Genomic DNA, 8,824 nt, shown 5'->3' on the forward strand with positions numbered 1-8,824 from the left:
TATTTATTTATTTATTTTTCTCTCTTCTTTTTTAGCCTGATTTTAAATTTTTAACAGATATCTATAAATGTTTAGGAAGATAAGATATGTTTCCTAGTTAATTGGAACATGCATGAAACAAGAAAAAATCAAAATCAGATTGTACGTTACGCTTTTTGAATCGGTGAGAGCAAATTGAGTCACACACAAGGAGACATCGTGGCTTTCTCAAGTCTTCTTTACACATGCAAATAATCGAAGGAGACCAATTTATATGTTATTTGACCTGTTAGAATCCGTTAGGCGAAAATTGTGGAAGCATGCAGCTAACATTTAAATGTTAATGTAAATGATGTAATATATTGATTTAGTCATGCAGTTAAAAAGTATCCACGTGCATGGCAGGGCCAACCCATTTAGATGCACCGCGCACGAATCACGAATGTCTGGAATCGTCTACTGACCGATATGGCAATATCTTTCTTTTAGGCTAAGGAAAAATGTTTTCTCACGTCATATTTATTACCCTTTTTTTTTTCAATTGATATACTTTTTTCGTTTATGTCATATTCCATCACACACGTCGGAAAAGTTTAACGATTAATTAGAGGATAAAGTTTAACTTTGTATTTGATCCGTCATGCCCTACTGATATGAACTCTTCTTCTTTCTTTTTCCCTTTTCTTGTAACTTTTTTTTTTTAATTTATAATTTCTTTTGACCAGTCGACCTTTTCCCCCACAAAGATTTTTTTTCTTCACTTTTTATTCATCGACATACATATTGTTAAATATCTTATCCGACTCAGGACATGGACCCAAAAATAGATTAATACAATAAAGCTTGAATAGTCTCTGACGGTAGAAATTAATATGATATTAAGCAAAAATGAATAATGAACGACAAAATAACAAACTTTTGAAATTGAAATTGTAATAACAAAAGCGTTCTTTAGTTAGAATAATTATATTGTTTCTCTAATTCTCTGAATTCAATACTTTTATAACAACTACCGACTAGATCGACCATTCATGTCTTAACAACTAACGAATCATTCCTTTCATTAATGCATGTGTATATATATTGCTTTTGTTGTTGTTAAAGACATATGACCTATTTATAATCACCTACATTGTCGACAAAATGTTATCATGCATACGTCTATTTCCCTTATAAATATATATATACAAGTTGCACACATATGACATATATACACCATGTGTTCATATCACATGGGTGACGAATTGATGAAGCAACATCGATACTATATGGTGGAATGGAATGGATCTCCTTTTTGACATCTTATATATTTAACTACTTGTTTTGCTTCTTTATTGCTTTGTATAAAATGTTTTTTTTTTCAAATCAAAATGTAATTCTGCTATTTCTTATTTTATAGCATGAAAATCTATATAATAATAACAAACCGAATAAATGCGATCAATAGTTGTGTTTTTTCAATCGTACTTTTTGGATATTTTCTGAAAATTCGTGATGGATTATTAAAACGGTTATTTATGAAAAATTACAACTGTTTACTGTAAAATTGTGTTGATTGGAACATTCATATCTTTTGAAATAGACGTATGCATATATATTTGTCTGTTTGAATTATTTTTATTTTTTTGCCATGACACAAAATCAACTGAAATTTCAATTTCAACGGTTTATTCATTTTTCTAAATTATTTTCTAGCATTCATTCTTTTAAAAATCAAGAAATCCACTAATTATTGATTTAACAAAAGATTTTTGGAATGAAGAATCTATCTCGAATAAATGACACCAAAAGTTGTGTTTTTTCAATCGTACTTTTTAGATAATTTTTCAAAAAATCTGTAGAAAATTTAAATTGTGTGTTTACACAAAGTTGCGATTGTTCATTATAACGGTTTTTTTGTCAAGTTGCAACTGTTCATTGTAGAGTTGTGTCTATTCGAATATTCATATCTTTTGAAATCTATATATTTGTCTTTTTGAACTGTTTTTTTTTTTGCCATGACACAAAATAATATAAAATTTTAATCTCAACGGTTTTTACAGCTCTCTAAATTATTCTCTAGCATTTATTCTTTTAAATGTAAGAAATTCCTCCAATTCTTGATTTAACAAAAGATTTTTGGAATGATGAATCTAATTTACAACTTTTAGTTAGTTTTATATATAAAAAATTAATGAAAGTACCTATATATAATAGCAATCCGAATAAATGCCACCAAAAGTTGTGTTTTTTCAATCGTACTTTTTGGATAATTTTTATAAAAATCTGTAGTAAATTTAAATTTTGTGTTTTACACAAAGTTGCGATTGTTCATTGTAACGGTTTTTTTTGTAAAGTTGTAACTGTTCATTGTAGAGTTGTGTCTATTCGAATATTCGTATCTTTTGAAATCTATATATATTTGTCTGTTTGAACTGTTTCATTTTTTTTGCCATGACACCAAATAATATAAAATTTCAATCTCAACAGTTTTTACAGCTCTCTAAATTATTCTCTAGCATTCATTCTTTTAAAAGTAAAGAGATTCCTCCAATTCTTGATTTAACAAAAGATTTTTGGAATGATGAATCTAATTTACAACTTTTAGTTAATTTTATACATAGAATCTTTTTCCAAGAGTTAGATGGATTATATAATGAGCTTTTGGATTTGACTTTTGAATATGGTAATAAAGATGCATTTTATTTAAAAGCAGTTTATATGAGTTTGTAGGTATAATCAAGTGCAGACACAACAATTGCAATTTTTCGTAGTACCTTTTCGTCAAAAAATGTTTTTATTTGTTTTTTTTTAAAATTCAAACGGTTGTATCTGTTTATTTTATAGTTGTGTCTTTTCACTATATTTTATTTATATTTTTTCATCACAACTTTTCGTTCTAATAGGTGTGTCTATTTAAATAGTCATGCTTTTTGAACTCTCTTTATATTTGTCTCTTTATCACTAACTAACAAGTTCGTTGAAACAAATTTTTCAGTTTATGTTGAGTCTAGATAATTGAATATATTCTATAATCTAATTAAAATTTTAGAAATGATTATAGCAATAGAGAAATTTTATACAACTTAATATTGAATTTACAGTTGTGTATGTTTATCTTAACTTTCCGTTAAAAAAATATTTTAATATTTAAATAATAATAATAATAATCTGAATAAATGAGAACAACAGTTGCGACTTTTCGTAGTACTTTTAAAAAAAAAAAAATAGTTTTATTTGTTCTTTTAAAAAAACTCAAACATTTGTATTTGTTCATTGTAGAGTTGTATCTTTTCACTATATTTTATTCATATTTTTTCATCACAACTTTTCGTTCTAATAGGTGTGTCTATTTAAATAGTCATATCTTTTGAACTCTCTATATATTTGTCTCTTCATCAATAGCTAACAAATCATTGTTTGTTAAAACAAATTTTTCATTTTATGTTAAATCTAAATAATTTGAATATTATTTTTTATATTTTTTTATATCTAATATTCAATATTATTCTATCATCTAACTAAAATTTTAGAAATGATTAGAGTAATATAGAAATTTAATAAAACTTAATGTGTATTTACAAAATAATACATTTTCACATGGCGTCCTTTCGCTCTGATGGCGATTTTTTGGGTGATTCTCTTCTTTGAATTCGCCCTCCTCCTTCTCCGATTTGGAGTCTCTATCCGACAAACAAACCTTTTCATTGGAATTGTTTTGGCGGTTTTAATCTGTTACAGTTAACTGGTAACAGTTTTTTCCCATTTTTCTCGTTCGATAACTGCTCGGGAAAACCTGGCAACGACCTTATAAATATCGACTGCACATGAAGCGATTGCCACATCCAAATCTTCTCTCACCCATCCCTTTCTTCTACAGACAAAGAATCATGAGTGATTACATCCGCAAAAATTTGCAAAATCTCGATTTGGGTATCAATGATGCCCCAATCCCCCTTCCACCAGAACTGTGTGGTAACGCAGTTAATGCGAATCGTTTCTCTTTGATTGTCACGATTCTCAATCCAAAGAAACAGAATCTCCGTGCTATCACAAGTCAAATGCCCAAAATCTGGGGTTTCTCGGACTCTTGCCGTGGTCGTATCCTGGGAAATGGCAAAGTTCTTTTCATCTTCAAAACAGAGGAAACTCTGAACCTGGTGCTTCGTCGCGGTCCATGGACATTCAATGACTGGATGATAACCGCTCACTGCTGGTACCCCAACATTTCAGATGAAGAACTGAAGTTCATCCCTTTCTGGATTCAGGTGCGTGACATACCGGTACAGTAACTCACATCCGCTATGGTAAATTACATTGGAATGAGATAGGCCCTGTTGTGGATGTTGATTTCGATGAGAATGGAAATTTGGTAGAGTTTGCTAGGATTTGTGTTAATTGGACTGTAGACTTGCCTTTAAGATTCCAGAGGAACTTTGAATTCGCTGGAGGAGAAAACACAATGCTAAAGTTTCGTTATGAGCGTCTAAAGAATTTCTGTTCCAAATGTGGTATGCTCAACCATGATGCAAAGGACTGTCCTCTGAACCACGATGATTTCCCTAATGATGATCCACCAAATGATGATCCAGCACATGACGATGGACCGAGTGACAATGATCCTGATGACCAAGATCACCATCACCACTACACTGCTAACATGTTCGAATCTCCAACAAACACTCTCCAGACAATCGCCCCAGACAGTTACATTCCTGGACTCCAAAAGATGAGTCAGTCTAAGGAGTTCTTGATATCAGAATCGGATGGATCCTCTTCTCCAAGTGTCTTTGAAGATATTGACTTAACTGCAGAGAGACTTCGATACCTACTAATGAAGTTTAATAAGGGAAAGGGCATTGCATCAAATGGTGAAGCTTCGGACATAATGGCTTGCGAGATAGCGATTGGCAATGCAACCAAGAGGAAGAAGTCGGACATGGAACTCTATTATCAGCAATGTGAAGCTCAAGAAGATCTGGCGGTCCTGTGTCAGATCAAGAAACAAGGAAGGTTGGAATCCGAGGGATCCTGCAGCGGTCAGATGACGAACGGAGCCGCGGGGGGCCGGTTCCCGTAATGCCTCCATGAGAGTAGTCTCCTGGAACTGTCAGGGCATCTGTTCCCCGCTGACTCAATGTAGATTAAAACGTTTATGTCGTATTTTTAAAACCTCATGTCCTTTTCTTGTGTGAAACTCTGAACTCTTGTCCTATTGTTTATGACTTTGCTTATGTATAAGGATTTAATAATGCTGTAACTCAACCCCCCCCGTGGTCGGAGTGGTGGTTTAGTTCTGATGTGGGTAGATAATGTTGCTTTATCAGCCTTGTACCAAGATGATCGTATAATTGATTGTAATGACCCTCACCAAGGGTAAAATCCCAAAATAAAAATTCAAGGAAATGACTCGGGAAAGACCTCAAAAGAAAGAATATATAAAACAAGGAAGAACGACCAGAAGAAGTCCGAGAAAATATTCGTGAGTCGGAGAATGGCCGAGCCGAGACTGGAGTGACCGAAGGTGAGAACGAGGCCTTAAAACCGATCAAAAGTTATCAGATTATGCAGAAACGGCATCCGCGGAAGGGTCGGGTAAATACCGAGGAAGAATACTGAGACGTCCAAGAGATGTTCGGGTAATGTTCGGGGAGAGATCAAGATGACCGAAGAAAATCGAGAAGTCTGGGCATAGTCGAGAAAATTGTCCGAGGAGTCGAGAAAAGTTGTCGAAGAAATACCAAGAGACGGGTGCTGTCGAGAAACGTCGACCGAGAGACGAGTGTTATCGAGAAACGTCGACCGAGAGACGGGTTTTACCGAGAAACGTTGGACGAGAGACGAGGAGTGCCGAGAAACCTCGACCGAGAGTCGAGTTGGGCCGAGGAAAAATGGGAAATTTTTAATTTTCTCAAAAATCTGACCAATCAGATTTCGTGCATGCCCATGCACTAATAAAATAATTTACATGCACTAATAGAGTGGAGTTAGTGGGATTAATGGCGATTAACGATTGGGGGGTGTTAATCACGCCCAACATGCAAGGCATGAGGAAGCCACTTGTCAAGAAGCACTAAGGGAAAAGAGGGAGAGCTCGAGCCTATAAATAGAGAGGGAATGCTCTTCATTTGCTCATTTCCGCAAATTTTCTGTCATCTCACTTAATCACTCAAAAGCTCTTCTTTTCTGAGAGATAGAAAGAGAGTGTCGAGTATAGCCGAGAGAGACCGAGAAAGTGTGTCGAGAGAGATCGAGAAAAGAAGGAGGCGCTGTCGAGAAACCATCAACGAAGAAGCGGTGATAGTGTCAAAGGGGACTGAGAGCGAGACAATACTTGCGATCGAGGGAGATCAAGAGGAGACGCTACTCGCAATCAAAGTTATCGAGAAAGAAGCGGTTAGCGGTCAAAGAAAAGTGAAGCAATACGGGGTTTTAATCGAGTAAAGTCGAGAACGAGAACGATCGAAGAAGCGGGAAGTTGTCGACGCGAAGACTGTCTTTTTATATTGCTTTAATGGTTATGTATAAATTTTTTGAATATCTTTTTATATTGCTTTAATGATTTATTTTCGATGAATTATTTTATTAAAGTGATATATACGGTTTTCAAGAAAACATGGCAAGTTGCAAATGACACTCGGCCTTGTCCGGGCTAACACAACGCACTAGGCCACGAGGGTTGCAAAGCCTAAGTAACCTCGGTTGCGGGTGGAGTTGTGCCAGGGAGGACCGGTCTGGAAGTCTGCAGCTTCCGTCCCTCGACCGGATCACCTCGGTGCAATTCTGCAAGTGGCGTCCCGTGGATGTCCGATGGCCTTCGTGGTCATAGAACGGTTCGGGGGCGTTACAACGGTGGTATCAGAGCGGTGTTTTCGAACCCGCGAGCACTTGTGCATTTCAAGGTTTTATCGAGTAAATGTGTCGCAAAAACACAAAACTTTTATCCGGTTGTTTGCTTGTCTAGTTTTAAGTTGAACCTTAGAATGGACTAAGCATCTTACCTTGTTTCTTGTGGGTTTTAGATGTCTTTAGGTGATTCAGGTTGCGGAGACGGTTTAGGGAGTGAGGGGCCGAGGCATGAGGATTGTGGGCATCACAATGGGTTTTTGTCGACGGAATCAGAAAACAGCCAAGGGCCGAATGATTCGAATGATTGGGATGAGGACGGGGTGTTCGATGCTGACAACACGAACTGGTCTATCGAGACCGATCCGTCTGAGTGTTTAGAGGAAACGGAGGAGTTGGAAGCTGATCAAGATGACCAGACGATCGTATTGGAGATTGGTGAGCCAAGTCGCCTTCAAGTGCGAATGGATGCGCAAGGGAAGTTTGAAACTGTCCCTGTGGGAGATCATGGAGAGGCGGAGGTGGAGCTCGCTGACAAATTACAAAAGTTATTGTTGGATCTATTGGAGGATCAGGGCGAGGATATCAGCCCTAAAAACTATATGAGGGAGTACCCGGAGGCAATTGATAAGATATTGGACTTCTTGACGGACGTGTATGTGCCGGAGGAAGAAGGAGCTGCAAGTGGTGCCAGAGTTGTACCCGAGACCGGAGGTCCAAGTGGAGAGCAACCGGCAGAGGAGAGGCCAGAAACGGTTGCAAGAATTCTATTGATGCTGAACGAGATGATCGCGAGGATGTATGAGTTAAGGAGGGAGAACCGAGAACGAGTGAGGCTCGAGATTGGTGAGAGTAGTGCGAACTTGAAGAGGCCGAGAATGTCGTATCAGGAGTTTCAGGCAAGAGAGCAGCCAGAGACGCGGCCAGTGACCTTTCAACCGAGAGGCAGGCTGAGAGTGAGAGCCACTGCTCGTAAGCGAGTGGTTTATCCGAACCAAGTCCACATGAGGAACACACCTTATTGCGAACTGTGCAAGGGAATTGGGCATTGGACAAGGCATTGTTGGAGGACGGAGCTGAGGCGCATGTGCGACCCTACGAACGTGGAGTGTGAGTGGTGCAGAATGCGAGGGCACTTTGCCTATCGCTGCCCAAACCCAGATCTTATGAGATATACTAGGCCGTGTGATTCGTGCGGAATGCCGGGGCACCTCAACAACCATTGTTGGAGAACGAAACCACAACATTTGCCAATCCCAGCACGAATTGTATGTGCGGAGTGTGGAAGCGTGGAGCATTACACTTACAACTGCCCATATTGAGCTGTGCGAGAGACAATATCTTCAGCTAGTTGACATATGGAGACGGGGGAGAACCCGATAGGACGTATTGAACGAGTGGAAGAGAACCCGAAGGACCAAGCTGAAACCTCGATGTCTGCTGCCTCTACCTCAACCGAGTCTCCCGCTGAGCCGCCACCTGATGAGCCAGCTAGGGAGTGCGTGTGCACGTGTGAAGCGTGTACTAGGCTTAGGAACCAGTAGGACTTTGGGGAGTAAGGGAAGTTCTTTTTGGGTGTAAGTGTAAGGGTTGGATAGTAATCTTTTTGTTGTTATTTCTAGACATAACCTTTGTCGTTTCGTCTAGGATCCGAACCCTTAGAATTATCGGCTAGTGGGTGTAGAACCTTGTTGTCTTGTGTAAAAGTACTTGTGTTCTTTAGCCGTAATTGTGTTGTTTGTGGTACTATTTAACTGCATGCTAATCTTTGCTTGTTTGAATTACTTGCTTTGATTGTTGCTTGAGTTTTATAGGTTGCATAGTTAATTATTTGCATAATTGACTCTCACGCAATCAATGAGGATTCACATAAGACACCACAAAACGCGATCAGACAAAAGAGAGGAAGCTCAAGAAAGTCCAAGAGAGTTCGATCAGGACAGGGCAGCCAGTTTGGGTTAATAATAGTAAGAAGGAGAAAAAAAAAAAAGGAATGATGGAGAAGATTTAGGCAAACTCA

The sequence above is a fragment of the Camelina sativa genome, chromosome 20 (genome assembly GCF_000633955.1).
Source record: "Camelina sativa cultivar DH55 chromosome 20, Cs, whole genome shotgun sequence".
NCBI classification, from domain to species: Eukaryota; Viridiplantae; Streptophyta; class Magnoliopsida; order Brassicales; family Brassicaceae; genus Camelina; species Camelina sativa.